Genomic DNA, 18,811 nt, shown 5'->3' with positions numbered 1-18,811 from the left:
TCTTCACAGCAATAGAACACTGACTAAGACACACATGAAAAAGCAAAGATGAAGAAACATCAGTAGACGTGTCCACACACAAGGGAGGAAATGCTTTTCTAGATTTCCTTCTCATTTCCATTTCAGGAAGAATTAACTGCATGGCTTTGGAAGTTGCTAAAGATATTCAATTTGGCTTTTATAAAATCAGAGTATGGAGGAACTTCTAAAGGATGAATGCTATGGGAATATTCCAGATGTGCCTTATCATTAGTATTAATCCAAGGCCAAACACAGTAACAGTGTAACAGCACTCATCTGCTCTGGTTTCTCTTGGTTCCTTCCCCATCTGCATTGGCTATTCTAGGGAAAGAAGAAGCTGAATAAAAAAAATCAAGGAATATGCCCATTTAAAAAAATGATTATTTTATTTCGAATGCTGTCCCCCTTCCCTGTCTCCCCTTTGAAAACTCCCTATCCCGTTCTCCCGCCCCCTTGCCTCTAAGACGGTGCTTCCCTATGCACCCACACATTCTAGCCTCACCCCTCTAGCACCCCCCCTTCATAGGGCAACAAGCTTCCACAAGACTAAGTGCCTCCCCTTCCACTGATGCCAGATGAGGCAATCTTCTGCTACATATGTAGTGGGAGCCATGGGTCACCATGTATATTCTGTTTGGTGGTTTAGTCCCTGGGAGCTCTGAGGGGTCCAGTTAGTTGATAATGTTGTTCTTCCTATGGGGTTGTAACACCCTTAGCTCCTTCAGTCCTTTCCCTAACTCTTCCACTGGGGTCCCTTGACTCAGTCCAATGGTTGGCTGCGAGTATCTGGATCTGTCTTAGTCAGGTGCTAGCAGAGCCTCTCAGAGGACAGCCGACCAGGCTCCTGCCTACAATCACTTTTTGGTTTCAGCAACAGTGTCCGGGTTTGGTGTCTGCAGGTGGGGCGGTCTCTGGATGGCCTTTCCTTCAGTCTCTGCTCCATTCTTTGTCTCTGCATTTCCTTTAGACAGGAGCAATTCTGGGTTAAAAATTTTGAGATGGGTGGGTGGCCCCCTATCTCCACTGGGGGTCATGTCTATCTATGGAAGGTGGTCTCTACAGGTTCTATCTCCCCTCTGTCGGGTCATCCCCATTGGGTCCTGGGAACCTCTTGCATCCCTGGCATCTGGGACATTCTAGTCCCTCCCCCCATTCCCCACCTCCCACTGCTATTCATTCTCCTGGCCCTCTGGATTTCTGTCTTGTTTTCTCTTTTCAGACTTGACCCTGCTCCCACTTTTTTCCCTCTCCTTCCCCTCTGCCATCTAGGTTCCTCCCTCCTTCTCCCTCCTCTGATCATTTTGCTCATTATTTGGTTTACATAGTACTGTGGTTGAAGTGCTATAACGAGTCTCTTTCCTCAGTTTTTAATTAGATTCCCCCAAGTTTCTTTGAGCCCTAATTGTTAACCTCATCAAAGAGGAGGAGTCTACAGCTTCCTTAAGGCCAGAACTTCAAGCTTCAGAGGATCTGCAAAACCCATTCACCAATCATTACGACTGACCTCAATGCTACATACACTTTAAAAGTATTTGTTCTGAGGCTGGAGGGACAGCTCCGTGGTTAAGAACACTGACTGCTCTTCCAGAGGACATATTTCAATTGCTAGCACCTACAAGGCAGCTCACAAATCCTGTGCAATTCAGATATCTTCTGCCCTCTTCTGGCCTTTGCAAGCATTGTATGCAAGTGTGTAAAGACATGTGTAAGCAGACACTCATTCGCATGAAATGAAATAAAATAAAATCTTCGTTCTAACAGCATCTTTCTTGTTCTGTTTAAGCTGCTACAATGGAATACACAGATATTTCTATCATGTTTTTGAAGGTTGGAAAGTGTATGATCAAGGACATAGCAGATTCACTGATTGGTTAAGGGTCTGTCAACTTCCTAGTTCACAGAGGTCAATCTGATCCTCCTATTTTTACATAGTAGAGAGTTAAGCAACCTATTCACAAGGGCTCATGCCTTAAGACTTATCAGTTCAAATATCATCTCACTGAGCTTTATGTTTCAACATAGGAATTTAGGGGTGCATACTGATTTATTGTATCACTCAACTTAGTAACAAATTTTAGTATCATTCTATTGGATAACAATTGTTCCCATTTAAAAAGTAAAAACACAGAGTTTAAGATTTATTATCTCACATGGTTTCTTAAAACTAGTAGCAGAGTTATTCTGGCTAAGGTTTCAGCCTACAGTTGTTTCTCAAGTCATATGGCTTTCATAAACTGAGACTGTTGACTGGCTCAATATTTAGACACACATCTTACACAGTATCAAGAATAATGCATTTTATTCAGTCCTCTTCCTTCTTCCAATCTACTGTCTCTGTACTCCTCCATTTCTTTCTCACCCTGTAACTTTCTACAATGCAGAGAGACTATTTGTCTAGGGTGCCATGGCTTCTTCCTCCTTCAGCATTTTAGCCCAGGGTTGTTTTTCCTGGGCTTCCCACCATTCTCCCAGGCCATTAGAATGTCTCTTGATAAGTCCAGTTCGTGAACATTCAGTACACATCCAAAAGTAATAATTGCTACATAACCTCTATATGCCAGGTACCATGCTAGCTACTTTCAGCTAAATTATTAATCTTCACCAATGTTCGAAGATACAATTCTACTATCCAGGGAATATACCTATAAAATTTGCTATCTGTTCCTCAACATTAAGGCCCTAACTGAATGGTACCTAAGATCCTCTGGAGAAATGTAGCTTGATTTCATGAGGCTAATTTTATAAAATGATTTAGGTTGGTTTTTTTTTTCATAATCTCACACATATCCTGTAAATAAATTTTTGTTCATATTTAAATTTCCTGTAAGAAGATTCATGTAAGAATTTGGCCTGAAAGCCATTTTTCCATCTAGATTTCTACTCTCTTCCCTTCCTATCTTTAATTTGGGACACTCTTGATTCACTCGCATTTCATACCACCTCCACACCCTCTCTCCTTTCCTGTAACATCAGTTCACAGCTCAGTTTTCACTCTCCACCTACACTGCAGATTTCTGTCACATCTTTATCCAACAAACTACAGCACCTGCCTCAAAGTCTCTCCTAACTTAACTTTGTGACATTCAGAATACCTAAAGATTAATTAATTAATTAATGCATTTACTTCAATGCCAACTCAACAGAAAGGCACTTTCAAGCACCAGCAAGATGGTTCTGAAGGTAAAGGTGGTGCCACCAAGCCCAGAGGTCTGAGTTCCATCCCCAGAGCCATGTAGCAGAAAGAGAGCAAATTACAGAGGTTATCCTCTGACCGGCACTTGTGTATACAGCTCACACACACACCCCGCCCACTTACACACTTGAGTTGTTAGTCAGGAAATAAACATATTCCAAGCCAATATAGCCTTTTCCATTGCCCTTGATTTCCCTCCAGATCTTGAAGGTAAGACCCTAGTGTTGAAGACACCAGACACTCAGGACACAGGACTTGGAGGAACTGAGCTAGAAGTGCCCTAGAAGCCTCCACTCTGGAGGTCTTTCTCTTGATACAAGGGAGAAGACTGATCAGTAGTCTCACCGAGCTGTAAAATATATGAACCACAACAGTGGCTGGACTGGCACACTATCTCCAGTCAGTCAGGAGAAGTTCTTTCAGCTGTGAGTAAACAACAGCTATCTAACTGTACTAAATAAAGCCCACTCAATGTGAGGAAAGTCATGCCTAGTATTATAATCTAGCCAACTCTCTATGGGTGAAGCAGGTATAGAATCTAGAGGAAATCCTAGTATATCTAAATTAATGCAATTTTAACTGCATCTACGTACTTATCTTTATACCCACAGGTAAGTATGGTGATCACTCCTCATCAAAGAAGCTTCTTTTGGGAACAGATGTACATGATTACAGAGATCCATAACTGGTCAGATTGCAGAGTATAAGTATCCATAGGGTCTCCAGCCCAAATTTCTCTATTTGCAGTATAATCCCCCATGCAAATTAGGGAATATCAAGAATATCAAGGGATGGGAAGTCAGAGAACCAGAGTGACTGCTGCTAGTGTGCCCTATACATGCAGGGAAAATGCACCCATGAACTCTCAACAATCTGGTTGCCCAAAAAGACAGGCATAATGACAGTATCAACTGACATTCTACTGTGAGCAGGGAATTTCTTCAAAGTTCTACTTCTAACTGACCTACTACAGATAAGCAATGGCTGTTTAGAGAGAATCTGTTTCCTCTGGTACCAGATCCTGCATAGGCTGTCCAATCCCAAGTGCTGAGCCATGGACAGATGTACACACAACCAAAGTTAGATGGACTTAGTAGGCTGTGTGTGTGTGTGTGTGTGTGTGTGTGTGTGTGTGTGTACACGAAAGCCGATAGTATATATATGTAAAAATAATAAAGAGTCATAAATTTGAGGAGGGAAATGGGTGGAGTCAGAGTGGGAAGGGATGAAAGAGTCAGGTGGATGTGGTTCTCATGTATAAAGTTCTCAAAAGGGCTGGAGAGATGGCTCAGCGGTTAAGAGCACCGACTGTTCTTCCAGAGGTCCTGAGTTCAATTCCCAGCAACCACATGGTGGCTCACAACCATCTGTAATGATATCTGATGCCCTCTTCTGGTGTGTCTGAAGATAGCAACAGTGTATTTTATACATAATAAATAAATAAGTGTTTAAAAAATAAAGTTCTCAAAAAAAGTTAAGATGAAAACAAAAGTGACTAAACAGGGTTATGGTTGGGGACATAGCTCAGTGGAGTTTGTCCAACACAAGGGAGGTTCTAGGATCCATCTTTACCAAGGAAAGAGAAAGGCAGGGGAAGGGCGAGGGAAGGGAAAAGCGAAGGTCAGAGGACAGGGTTATAGATACAGTTCTAAGTAAACTCAGCAATGGCAGTTCTCAAGTTTAAACTTCAATTAGAAGTTTGTAATACAAACACACACACACACACACACACACACTTACATCCTCACACGTACATATACACACGTACATGTACTGTTACACACACATAGATACACATGCATACTTTCACTTGTACACAAACATATTTACAGACATCCCTCCCATTTACACAATAATAAAAATAATACTAAAACTAAAAGTTTGGACTTCACCTATCAAATACTTTGCATGATTAAAAACATTTGTACATGCAATCTTTTTCTCTACAACCTTATGAACTACAGCTTCCAATATACTTTTGAACTCATGAAAATTGATAGAACCGGTCTGAATCAACATCATTCAGGAATAAAGAGAATGTATCGAGACTGTGAGAGAAGCCGTGGAGAGAACATGGAGGCCGACGTTAAGATTCGACTCTGTATTTACAGGTTGTTATGAATGTTCTTAAGGGGTGCATGTGTACAGGGCTTTGTATGTTTAGGTGGGCAATTATATCAATTGGATCAGAAAAAAAAAAGAGAATGTATCATACAGTGTATTAACATGAATTCTTTTTTGTTTGTTTGGTGCACCTCAGACATGGTAAACACTTGCTCTACACTGAGCTTCCAGCTCTAAAATGCATTTCTTCCCCCCATATCTCACCATTTACTCTTTATGTGGTCCAGACAGTTGACTCTAGGACATCAGACATACTGGCAATGCATCACTCCATCACTAAGCTACATTCTCAGCCCTAGCAACATTGCTTAATGTAAAAATATCAGACATCTGCAACACAATAATTACTTCTAACAATTAAAGCAATTAAAAATAACTTAATGTCAACAGGTGACTTCATAAGAGGCACTTAATGAAATTAAGTATTTGGCAACAATATATAACAAAAATTTTAAGTAAAACACCATCATTCAATGAATTTATAAATTATAGTATCCTTTGTATAACCATTTAGAAATACAATCACTTTGACAGCATATCATTAAGCTATGGCAATTTTCTCCAAATTTGTTTCCCTTTCATCTGGTTTTGTTAACAATATTTGTACAAAAACTGTTTTATGATCCCTAAATAATCTTCAAGGTTTTTGTGTTACTCTTTACTGAAAAGCCAAGAAGGTACCAGTTACCCACAAAGTTAGTAAGTATTCTACTAGCTTAATTAGCTCAAAATCTGAAAGACATTTTTTTCTAATATATATTTGTATTTTCACAAATACAAAAAGAACAAACTGTGGTTTATCTATGAAAGATATCTTACTCAGCAATGAAAAAGAAGAATAAATGGATGTATTTTTTACAATGTGGATGAATTTTAAGATCAGTAAGTAAAGCAGCACCTGAAGGACTGGAGCTGGTACAGTGGCACACGCCTATGCTCCTGGCACTCGGGAGGAGGCAGTAAATGACCTCAAATTTGAAGTCAGTCTGAGATATATAGCACCAGGCCAGCCAGGGCTGCATAGCAAGAGCTTGTCTCAAAAGTGTGTGCTAAGTCTGGAGTTGAATTCTTAGCATAAAAGAATGAATGAATGAATGAATTATGAGTGAATGAATAAATACTGTCACCTTCTTTTAAATTGCTCCTTTTCTCCTCATTTCTGACTTTACAAAAGAAAAAAGAAAAGCTTTTTGTTCATCCACTTTTAGCTACCAAACCTGAAATAAGTCTTCACATTTTTGGTACTACATTGCACTGGCCTGGAATACTAAAATGCCAATTCATCTTTACTAATGTATTTGGCACTGAAGGTTCAAAACATCCACAGTACACCCTGTTTGTCACTGTTTCCCTGGCTTGGCTTGACCCACTCATCCTTTTTCTTCGCTCGGTTTCTTCTACTCCACATCGCCTTTCACCACCATTTATTTCCCTTCTTTTACCTACAACAGATTTCTGTGTGGCTTGTGCCCTGCTAGACTGTGTTTGGCATTCTGTAGCTTCAAAGTGTAACTATGAACACAGAAATCCCTGGGCTCTTTAAATCTGAGAATTTGTGTCTTCCATTTGTTCTGTTAAATGCCAACGATTACCATGGATAGTCTCATACCTAGCCCATATTTCTATCTTCCTTCCTTCCTTTCTTCCTTCGTTCCTAGCAGTCTCATTATATGGTTCAGACCAACCTGGAATTTTCTTTCTGGAAATCAAATCACAATTTCACAAACTACTGCATTTTCTATGGGGTTGTGAATAGCTTTTAACTATACCTATATGCTGAGTTAATCTACAATTTATTTTTAAAATTGTTATAATTTTCATTTCTAGACTTCATTTCCTACAACTGATTCCTATTTAATTATGTTTCATCACTTTCATCATCTCTTACTTTATGAAAATATTTATGTATTGTACATTTCTAGCAACTATTTTAGTTCTTTGTTATTTCTGCTGAGTCCTAGTCATAATACCCTGATTTTCACACTTAAATTTTTGTGATTTTTTTTTTAAAAAAAAGGTTATAATTATTTTATCGTTGCATATGTCCCTCTGTAGAGAACCTATAATTGTTTTACCTGGAACTTAAAGAGTATCACAAAACTGTATATCCACTTCTGATTCCACTTGTAGAGTTTTAAAACTATGAAAATATTACAAATCAAGTCCTAAAGTTAAGTAAGTGTAAGCTCACAGGCAGGGATGATCAGCAGAGACCTTACCTACACCTAGACCTGAAGCCTCTACAGAAGACCTCGGACCAGCCTTCCACTCTACCACAAGGCACACGACATGTTCCCTAGGACTCAGTCATCATGCACAGAAGATCCGTGCACACAGAAAGGTGTTGAAGGACAACCTGACTCTAGGCATTACAGTAGAAGAGAAATGGGCCTGAAAGGGTGAAGTGGAGGAAAAGAAGGAATTGTGAGCAAAGAAAAGGGGTAAGAACAAGTAAGTCAAGCCAATCCTGGGAGAAGCAGACAGGAACAAACAGGATTAAGCTAAAACACTGTATTGAAACTTCGGTGCCAGTCCCTTCCCGACTACTCCAATAGGAAGCGGAATAGGAATGCCTTCTCGTCCAGGAAGGCAGTGGGAACATGAAAGGCTGGCCTGGGGAAGGGAAGTGTGCGGCATCTCTGTAATCTCCACCAGCACCTGAACCCAATACCAGGAAACAAAACTTATTTCGGTTGATTCCTTGTTTTCTACAAAAGAATACAGAAGCCTTTGCTGATGTGACAACACCCTTTCTGCTGAAACTCTGGGGATGTCCTCAAAGTATTCAGTGACTTTAGAACTCATTTACCTTATGGGCCTACTCCCAAAAGTTCTTATTTTCTTACATGTTCAACCACTTGTTTTGATGGTCATTTTACATATTCAGTAGGAGGGGGAGGTCCAGCTCTTGTCTGTAATCAACTGCAAATGGAATTCAATTACTCCTAAAATAGTTTGGTAAAAGTTCAGGCTGGGAGAGTATATTTATTCTTGTTAAACTCTTAATGTCCAATATAATTAGAAAAGTATCCCAAGAAATGATAATGCAAATCTTACACCTTTATTACCTCACCTTAGAAATTCCTTGTCTTCAGCCAATCTGTCCCAATGCTCGCAGCTTTCAGTCACTGGTCAGCGCAGTTCTGACAACCAGAACAGGCTCAGAATTAACTCTACAAGACTTATAGAAAACACTTTATGCCAAATCTAACATAGTTTCTCACACTTTTCAGTTATAAAGAATTACAAATTAGATTCTCTAGCATAACTAAATACAGACAAATCAAAACAAACCAAATTCCCTACCCAACTACTCCAATAGGAAGCTGAATTTAAGGAATGCCCTGTCATTGTGGAAGGCGTGGGAATATGAAGGAAGGCCTGGGGAAGGGAAGTGTGGCATCTCTGTAATCTCCAGCACCTGAACAATATGAGGAGACACACTCGTTTCAGCTGATGCCTTGGCTGATGTGAGAGTACTGTCCTTTTTCACACTCTGGTAAACTCTATTATTTCACAGCAAACCAAAATAAAATACAAAACAAAACAAAATAAATCCACAAAAGAACTTTGAAATGTCACAGAGATCATCTTCTGGGTTTTCAATTTTTGACAATATCACTAAAAACTGCATGTTAGGATTTTTCTTTTTTAATGTTAACGCACACGTGTGTACGTGTGTGTACACAGACTTGTACGTAGCAGGGGTTGTGTCTCACAGTGTGTGTGTGTAGGTGAGAGGGCAGCTAAAAGGTTTCCATGGGACCCAGGGCTCAAGTGCAGTTGTCAAGCTCGTATGGTACACACACTTGCTGTGCCTCCATGCCACCCAAGTTTGGTTGTTTTCCACTCTGCCATACTTTTTAGCTAGTCACTGGGAACAACTCTAATATTTATCTCTACACCAATACAGAAGTTTGTGTATATATCTCTATGCTAGCTAGTTTTATATTAACTTGACACAAGCTAGAGTAACTGGAAAGGAGGGAACCTCAATTGAAAATATACCTCCATAAGATCTGGCTTAATGATTAATGGAGGAGGACCCAGCCCACTATGGGTAGGGCCATGCTTAGTTGGTGGTCCTGGGTTCTCTAAGAAAACAGGATGAGCAAACCATGGGGAGCAAGTAAGCAGCACCCCTTAATGGCCTCTACACCCACCAGCTCTTCCTTCAGGTACCTGCTCTGTTTGAGTTCCTGTCCTGACTGCCCTCAATGATGAACAGTGTTTAGTAAGCATAAGCCAAATAAACCGTCTCCTCCCCAATTGCTTTGGTCATAGTGCCTTACTGCAGCAAGAGAGACCCTAAGTCAAGACCCTATTAGGAGTTAACGGAAACTTACACTTCTCTCCTTTAGCATGCTGCCCTTGCATGAAGAACATATAAGCCACCAATCTGCGGTCTGCATCTTCATTTTCCAAACAGCAACTACAGGTTTAAACTAAACCTTAGCTCCTGACGTTCTTTCTTCTTCACGGTGGATGTTTACCCTGCAGTAATGTAGTACAATTTAAAAATAAATAAATAAATAAAAAAGAAAAAATTAACAAAAAGCTCAGGCTTTAAAGTCACATGGACATGGGTTTAAATTACTGTATAAACTGAATCAAATTACTTGAAAAACACTGAACCTACAAGAAAAATAGGTTGCAATATATAGATATTAAATGACACAACATAAATGAAACCAAATGTCAGCAAAGTAGTAACCTGCTGTGTTAAGTCATCATATCTCCCCACCTGCCCAGTTTTCTTCTCTACTCTTTCTTCTTCAGCCTTTTTCTCCTTCTCCTCCCTCTTTCTCAACAGGTCCTTACCATGTAACCCAGGCTGGTCACAAACTCACCATTTTCTTGTTACTTCCTTGCCAGTGGTGAGACTGCAAATGTGTGATAGCACATCAGAATCAATGGACTACTGTTATGTATGTTGTATGTCTACATAATGTTTACTTAATCGGTCCAAAGGCCTTTTCAGAATAAATCTGCTTAAGTCGTAGGCTTGATAAGCTCGTCCTGAGTGATTATCAACCTTCAGCAAGACTAGGTATAGTGATGTATAGAACACTCTCCTAAGAGCAACATACCCAAACCTTATTGCCAAATACACCACTGGGCTGTCCAATCTATGTCCAAAACCACTAGAAAGTTCCTGTTATGTGTGATCAGAAAATGCAGAAATATAGTATAAAATATTTTAGTTTTTCTTTCATTCTATCATTTAACTTTGTGTTTGAATATATAAATGCATGATTTCGTGGTCAAAATATAACCAAGTTATGAAAAAGAAAAACCTCTCTTCTGTCATTGGCATCTTCTTTAGGTTATTATCTAGATCCCTTATCTAGAGAAAGGGTGATTTAAACGGGGACCATCTACCTAGAGAGTGCACTATTGGCTGCACACTACAGTACATCCAGTCATTCTCCTACTAATGGACATTTAAAATGGTTTTAGGTTTTTAATTAAGTAGAATGGTTAATATTAAATGTCAACTTGGTGAGATCTTGTTGTCAGGAGACACGACTTAGGACAGGTCTGTGAAGGAGTTTCCACAAAGGACTAAGTGAGGCCAGGGGGACTCTCCACAGAATGAATGAGTGTACCTTCCAAGATTGGCCCAAACACAGGGACCAGAGGAAAAGGCAGTGCGGCCTGCCTGTCTTTGTTTCTTGCTAGTGAGTATGCTTGCTGCATATGAAGTATGTGACCCCATATTCCAGAGGTCAGACTACTGTTCCTTTGACTTTCCAGACTGAAATTCAGAGACCCTCCAAGAATAGTCCAGCGCTCCAGCACCAAATTGGGAATGAGGCATCCAGTTTCATAGATGGAATAACTATTGGGTTCTTAGCCTCTCCAGCATACAGATAACCATTGTGGAAGACCTAGCATTTAACATATAAGTCATTTGAATGAATCTTTTAAAATGTATGTTCATTTTACTGGTTCTGTATTCCAGGGCATCCTGCCTAACGAAAGCAGTGCTCAGGAACCACCGGCACAAAATTGTAGACTGTTATTTTATTTTAGTATTTTTAAAATGGATTACTAAAGGTTTTAATGCCTGTGCCAAAGGATACATGTATGTGATTCGGCTGAATACTGCAGGACTCCCTCCCAGGTACTGTGTTAATGTATCCATGTTTACCAGTAATGTACCCATTTGCCTATTTTTCAACCAGCTGAAGAGTATAACTTCTAAACTTTGGTGAGAAAAGTCTTAAAGTAGCTTTAATTTTGCATGTGTACATACATTTGTAGGCACGTGTGTACATTTAGAAGTTCATTTTAGTTGATTATCCTTCCACACTTTGGTTTTTGAGACAGGAATGTTCACTGATCCCAGAGCCCACTGACTAGCTAGGCTGGCTGGCTAGTTAGCTCCAAGGATCCTATCTCTACCATCCCCCTTCTCCCTCCTCTCAACATTACCAGGGCTGGAACTGCAGAAGCATGCTGCTGTTCTTGGCTTTTATGTGGGTGCGGGGTTCAAACAAAGGTCCTAGAAAGCATTAGGACAGCAAGCACGTTACCATGAAGCCATCTCCCTACCCCCAAACAGTTTTAATTTGAACTTCTCCGTGTCACTGAAGCTGGGCCCTCTTTTATCCAGTTACCATTTCCTATCACCTTTCTCTATGAAGTTTCTTTGCAAATCTATGGTTCATGATTTGCCTAGATTTTTAGAAACTGGTTTTAATTAAAATTAGCTTCAAACATTTCCCCCAATTTGTCATTTGTCCTTGCTTTTGTAATATTTCACTATGCAAATTCTTCAGGGTTATAAAAACTTTGACTTATACTTTCAGACTTTGGCTGAATTGTTCCACAGGTGTTTTGCTCAGTGTCACTGTTAAGAAGTCTGTTGCTAGCCTCCTTTCTTCCTGGAAACCCAAGGAAAAAAATCAATTTTCTTGAAAGGGAACTAAGCTATAACTTGAAGGTAATCGTTTTGGATTAATCATCCCAGTAAACAGGAACTTCCTAAGATGGGAGACGGGAGGCATTGTCTACATGGTGTTGGTACCATGGAGAACATGGAACATCAACACTACTTTGCCACTGACACCTGAAGGCATTTTCATTATGTATACTTGAGTCTTTTCTGTTTAAATCATGCTTCCATGAGTAGAAGTTCAAATATCAGCCCTATTATTGCTTTTCATCTTAGGAACTGAAATCTTTCACCTTATATCTTAATCACTTCCTAGGCACTGGTGATGTGATTCTGCAATAGAACATACCTAGACTATAAGGCCCTGAGTTCAAGCCTCAGCAGAATACACGTGTCTTTCTCTGTGTATACACACACATCCCATTGTCATTTTTTTTTTTGGCTGTCTTCATGACTTCGGTCAATGCCTCTAATTTAGTGTTTCCCTTAGCTAACTCAGAGTTTAGCTTCATCTTAAAAGATAAAGGATTTTAATAAAGATTTTATTTCCTAAGTTCAGAAAATTCATCCTCTTTTTTGGGGGGTTATGAATTTGGATTTGGGGCATTCTGTGTCTGCACTTTCTTGGAAGGAGCACAGCACTGCAGTTTCGTTAGCGCTACCACTGTTCCAAGCATATTAATCACACCTGAAACGTTTTAACTCCTGCTTCAGTCTCTTCTTAAGTAACATGTTGTCTGTCATCTTCTGCTCGCTTTGAAGTGTTTTCTTTTTCCTAAACCAGATGGCAGTACAACTAAATAGACTGGAAGGATGAATGTGAATGACCGATTTCAATAGTACTATTAATTGGTTTTGTGTTTATTTTCATCTCTGACTCTTTTCTGGGTAGGAGGCAGACTTATCACCTTCCTTTTGGTTTCCTTGGCTCTGCTACCTCTTCTTGCTGACTGCCAAATCTTCACTACCTGAAGACTCCACCCTTCAAGGCTGCCCTCTTTCCTTAGACTCAGTACCTTTTTGAGACTGCCTCTTGGGCAGTTTTAGCTCTTTTGTCCAAGTCTCACATACCTCAGCACTTCCTTGGGTCTTCTATCCTGCATCAAGTATTTTGCCTACAGAGCTACCTTCCTGCCCTTTTCATTTTTTAACATCTTTTGTAGTTTTTATGACAGCTGCTGTGTCATTAAGTGACATTTTAAGATCCTTACTGTGAATTTAACTTAATCAAAGTCCTTCATCCAATTGCTCTTCAACCCATCTTCTGCCTTGCCTTACTTTTTATGGGTTGGAGGCAGTGTTAGGAATTGAACTAAAGCTTTACAACATGTTTGGGAAGTGTTCTAATACTGAGCCACATCTCAAGCCCCCTCCCCTCATCTTCTACCAAGATGACAGAGCTTGTTTTCTCAAATATGTATTATTTACATAGTACATCCTGGTCCTCCCTTCTCTGTAATTAATAACTATATTACCATTACTCTTTCTTCTACTACTCCTACTTTTTTTTGTTTGTTTGTTTGTTTTTCTTTCTTTTTTTTCGGGGCTGGGGACCGTGCCGAACCTGCGCTTCCTAGGCAAGCGCTCTACCACTGAGCCAAATCCCCAACCCCTACTACTCCTACTTTTACTGCACTTCCTTTATTTAACAACTTCAAATTCCCTTTTTGACAAACTCGATGCACATCTAAACACTCAGTGTAGGGCACCAACTGCATAGATTTTTCCCCATATCTGGCAATCTCTAAGTTTCTGTACATCACTGGGTGTCCTAAGCTTGTTATAAGATTGCCCATTTAGCAGACTGCACAGGTTAAGGATTTTACTTATTTCCAACACCAGTTACAGAACCTACATTGTTATCTACACTTCTGATCAACCAGTTATGAACTGGAGGTCCCCACAACATACCCTCTTGGGGTCAATAGTTTGCTAGAACTCATTGAACTCAAGAAAGTGTCTCTGTACTACTGCAATGTGGCTCATGTGGGAAATAACATATGGAGGGGTAAAACAGTCCACCCTAAATGTCCTGGCTTCAGAGGAAATAACCACAACCTATAAATACAGACAGTCCCTCCTGGTTTTTGTCTCATCCCTCCTATAACTTATTACACTGCTATGGGCAAGGCAGAAGCAAACTGAGAATTTCTCCCTGGATATGACCAAAACTCTAAATACAAATTTACATCAGATCTGTAAACTCCATATACTTACATATATAAATTCTTTTTCTCTTAATGTGGAATGAGGACATGTCTTGAGACCTATAGACAAACCTTATGGCAGAGAATTCAGTAAGACTTCTAACACTACATTATGACGTCTCTGACTCAGGATGGTGGAAGAGAATGAATAAACTGGAGGAGTAAGGACGAAGGGCAGAGCTTCTGTGCTTTGCTACACCATCCCTAGCCATGTAGGCATGAGCATAAAATTGCCACGAGGGACTGAATTCAAACATCCTTTCACTCCAGGTGTAGGAGTGAAGCCTGGAAGTTCAAATTAGTATGTGTGCGTAGTACCATACTATAGTGCACACACAGAGGTCAAAAGACCTTAAATGTTCCTCAAGTAACATGGCCTTATTTTTGAGACAGAATCCCTCAGTGGTTGGAGTTCAACAAGTTGGCTAGGCTGCCTGGCAAGGGAGCCCTAAGAACTCACCACCTCAGCCTCTATGGCAGTGGAATTACAAGTCTGAATCACCAAATCAAGCTTTTTTCACTTGGGTTCTGGGGACTGAATTCCTATCCTCATGCTTGCAAAGCAAGCACTTTCTAATTAAGCAATCTCCCCAGCCCTGAAAATTCCAACTATTTGATGACATAGTTGGTTCATCAAGTTTACAATCTTATAAGCTTCTTTCCTGCAGGCTAGCTTACATATGCTGGAAGGTGCTATATAGGAGCTGAGGGGGAAAAGTCATTAAGTCTTACCCAGCTATGGAACCTGTGAACTCTAACATTTGACTTAGAAGGTGTGTCCATTGGTGCATTAGTGTTATGGGGGTAACCTACAGCTTTCTACTAGGACTTTAGGTCTACCTCAGAGGGAGTTCATGTCTGGCACTTTAAAACTAGGCAAGAACCCATGACTGTGGAGATCATAAGCCCTACCACTATTATTTTGCTAAAGGAATACAGCATCAAACTGCCTTCTATATACTTCTATATCCACATACCCATAGTCCAATGCAACTCTCACCCCTTATCACTTCTTTATGCAGCAGGCAGAAGTTAATACAAAGACTCACAATTGGTCAGCTACAGAGAATGACTGTGGACTGCTTATTAGCCTTACATAGGACTTCTAGATCATCTTCCTTAATATCATCCCTAGACTCAGGGAACACCACAGAAAAGCAGCCAAAAACAAAAGAGCCAGAAGTGGGAGGTGGGGGTGTACTGTTGTGAAATGGTGTCTTTTGGACATGACAAGGCCACCACACTCATAAACTCATAGTAACTGTGGTTGTGGGCACAAGATATGTACGAATTCAAGCTGAATCAACAGTTCAGCAGGAAGATGAGGGACTCAAGAGGCCCATAGCTAAAATAGATAGTTGCTGGGAGAGGAAAAGTCAAGTTTTTTAATGGTGTGGCCTATAGTGTGTATGGGCCGGTGGATGGTACCTTATACCCACGTACATGTTGGCAGAACTAATCGGGCCCAGTGGGGAAAAGAGGGGGTTGGGGGGACCTCAGAAAGTTAGAGGGATATGGATGTAGTGTCTGGAATGGGTTAGAGAAGGTATTGGTAATGGTATAATTTAATTACCTTGCATTATATTCATGTATGAAACTGCCAAAGAATAAAACAATTTAAATTGATTTACAACTTTCTTTAACTATAAATTTCATGTAATTTTTTCAGCAAAAGACTACCAATCAGAATAACTTGAACCAATGTTTCTATTCACAGTTTAGGCACAGTACTTTCATTTCTTCTAAAACAGACTTGACGATAGTGGGTTATGTTCCTTCTATATTGTCAAAGCTCAAAGCTCTAAAACCATTATTCCCAACTTTTAATGTTGGAGCTATTACAGAAAATATTTAATGCTTAGCACTTGACTTGGTATGCCACTATAGTCAGAAATGGCGTAAAATTTTTGGAGCATATTCTGGTGGTTTGAATTACTGTTTTTCTTTAATAGTTTTTTTTTTAATGTTGCTTTATTATCTAGAAGAAAATATATTGCTGCTAAAAGCACCAAATCCATGTGATATTTTTTTCCAGGTCACTTGGTCTTTCTTCCATGACTAAAAAAAAAAGGTTAGTTTTTAAAATCCAACCAATTTACAAGACATTTCAGCGTTAAGTGTTCTGGGCTGAGTTCCAGATTTTGGGGTGCCTTTCAACAGTCGGCCTTTATCCTTTAGTGTTAAGTGTTCAGCACTGTAGATCTGACAGTTGCTTCGGTCTAATGCTTTGGTGTACAGATTTTATTATGACAGAATGAGCACAAAGTTTACTGTTCAAACTACCTTCAAGCTTTTAATCCACTGGCATTAGGTGCACAATGTTATACAACAAGCACTAAGTTTGGTTTACATGAGAGGAAATCTTTATTTGGTTGCCTGTCTTTTTTTTTTTTTTTTTTTCGTCTTCTTCTTTTAAAATAATGTTGTAGTAGTTTGAAGGAAAATGGCCCCTGTAGGCTCACAAGGATTGGCACTATAAAGAGATGTGCTATTATTGGAGGAAGTTTCTCAGCCTCTTCCTGCTGCCTTTGGATCTAGATGCAGAATTTTGATACCTCTGAAGCACTGCCCTGAACTGTAAGCTAGTCCTAATTAAATGCTGTCCTTTATAAGAGTTGCCATAGACATGGTGTCTCTTCACAGCAGTGGAAACCCTAAGACTGAAGTAGTCCCAGGCTGGCCTGGAACTCAAGAGATCTACCTGCCACTGCCTCCTAGGCTCTGGGATTAAAGGTCCCTATTACTGTGCCAGCTTTTGTCTTTACTTTAGCTTTCCAAAGGATACTGGTTTCTCATTTCCTTCTTTTTCTCTTATTGTGCCATCATATGGGATACACACTCACCATTTTTCACTAAAAGTGTCATTCACTATTGTCACTTAAAAGTGCCTCCTTTTCTCAAACCTTTCCTGAGTTCTACCAGCCCCCACTTATCCTTGTATGTTGTAGCTACCTGGCTTCTGACATCCTTTTGTTTGATTTATATGTTTCTTTAAAGATTTCATCTTAACCAGGCACAGTGATTCAAAGCCGCAACTCTAGCATCATGGAGATAAAGGCAGGAGAGTCAAGTGTTTCCTGCCAACCTCAGCTACAAATGAAACAATAGAAAGATTTCACTTTTGCTACAATTTCTCTAAGCTAAACTACTTAAAATTATCATTTTTATGTATTATGGACACATTGTTCTGGTGTCTTTTCATAATATGATGTAGTATGAGTTGTTGTTTTATCTTATAATTTGTTATATATTTATGTAGTTTCCTGGACTCAAACAGGGCTCCTGGATTTGTTTTAAGCACGAGTTGGAGTTTTTCAAACTTTATTGCCCAACTGACCCTTGAGTTGTTTCCAGTTTTGGTAATGAAAAAATTCCTTGTTTCTTCTCACTCTTCATCAAAAAACATCATCACCATGAGAAATGCAGACTTAAGACAGTACCAATGATGGCTGTAGCTCGGTATAGCTGCACTGCACTTAGAAGCTGTGCTAGGGCGTGGCTGGGCTCACTTTATTGAGGACCCAGTGACTGTACTATTTGCACTGCACATCAGCAACGGGAGTCTGGTCCTTGCTATGCAATTTATCTTTATTTTTTCTTCATTCTCACAGGTTGTTTCCCCAATTATTCCATGTCCTTTTCATTAGACAGAAAATAGGTATCACTAAATATCCTTTCAAGAAGTTGAATCCAGTCACCACAATGGTCATACCATAATCTAAAGACCACTGTGGTAGTTCTATAGGGTAGCTTCTTTTTCAAAAGAATAAAGTTACAGGAGAGCATAAACCTTGATTTCATTTCCTCTGGATTCTCCTAGAAATGGCTATTGATACGTCTTCACAGGCTGTTTTCTGAAGTGACGCAGTCCTGCCTGAGCCAATCACTAGGGCTTTATCTTCTTATGTCCCAGAGAGATTTGTCTTGGAAAGTTTGAAAAGATAATCTCACAAATTCTATATGTTCTTCAGTTTTACAAGCTTTTCCTTTTTAAAACAACAACAACAAGAAACTGGTTTTCCTTTTATTCTTTTCTACCTGGTATTGTTATTTACTTGCAAGGGACAGACTGTGAAGATAGACTTTCCACACTAGTGTGTCCAATTGTTTGACACTACATCACAATGTTGTCAGCTACAAAGTCCATTCCAAAAAACCGTGCAATCAAGTTACAAAGGCTACCTATGCTGGGCCTGAGTTCATTATACCTCCCACAAAACTTTTTGCTTTGAAATATACTTTAAATGAGCAAATATTCATCAAATATAAAATTCGTCATTACTGTCAGTAAGAGGTGTTTCCTCTGAAGGAATATGGACTGGGTTAACTAATTCAGTGAACCCTGTTTACACTTTCAGGAGGCAG

At 39.7% G+C, this 18,811-nt stretch overlaps 1 protein-coding gene across 6 annotated transcripts in view; it reads right to left on the bottom strand.

Annotated features, from left to right (window-relative positions):
* The window catches only part of Cab39l (calcium binding protein 39-like), a 102,414-nt gene that overhangs the window by 78,414 nt on the left and 5,189 nt on the right, over nucleotides 1–18,811 (bottom strand). For 5 of the 6 annotated variants that reach the window (XM_006252100.4, XM_006252101.4, XM_006252099.4 and 2 more), the window contains exons 2-3: nucleotides 9,685–9,832; nucleotides 8,412–8,481 (exon numbers count right to left, since the gene is read on the bottom strand). The gene's annotated coding sequence lies outside the window, so the exon portion shown is untranslated. Of the gene's footprint in view, nucleotides 1–8,411; nucleotides 8,482–9,684; nucleotides 9,833–18,811 lie in introns of those variants that run through there. The other variant, NM_001011917.1, reaches the window with a different exon arrangement.

Source organism: Rattus norvegicus, chromosome 15, assembly GCF_036323735.1.
Source record: "Rattus norvegicus strain BN/NHsdMcwi chromosome 15, GRCr8, whole genome shotgun sequence".
Taxonomy (NCBI): domain Eukaryota; kingdom Metazoa; phylum Chordata; class Mammalia; order Rodentia; family Muridae; genus Rattus; species Rattus norvegicus.
This window is presented reverse-complemented; position numbering and strand designations above follow the sequence as displayed.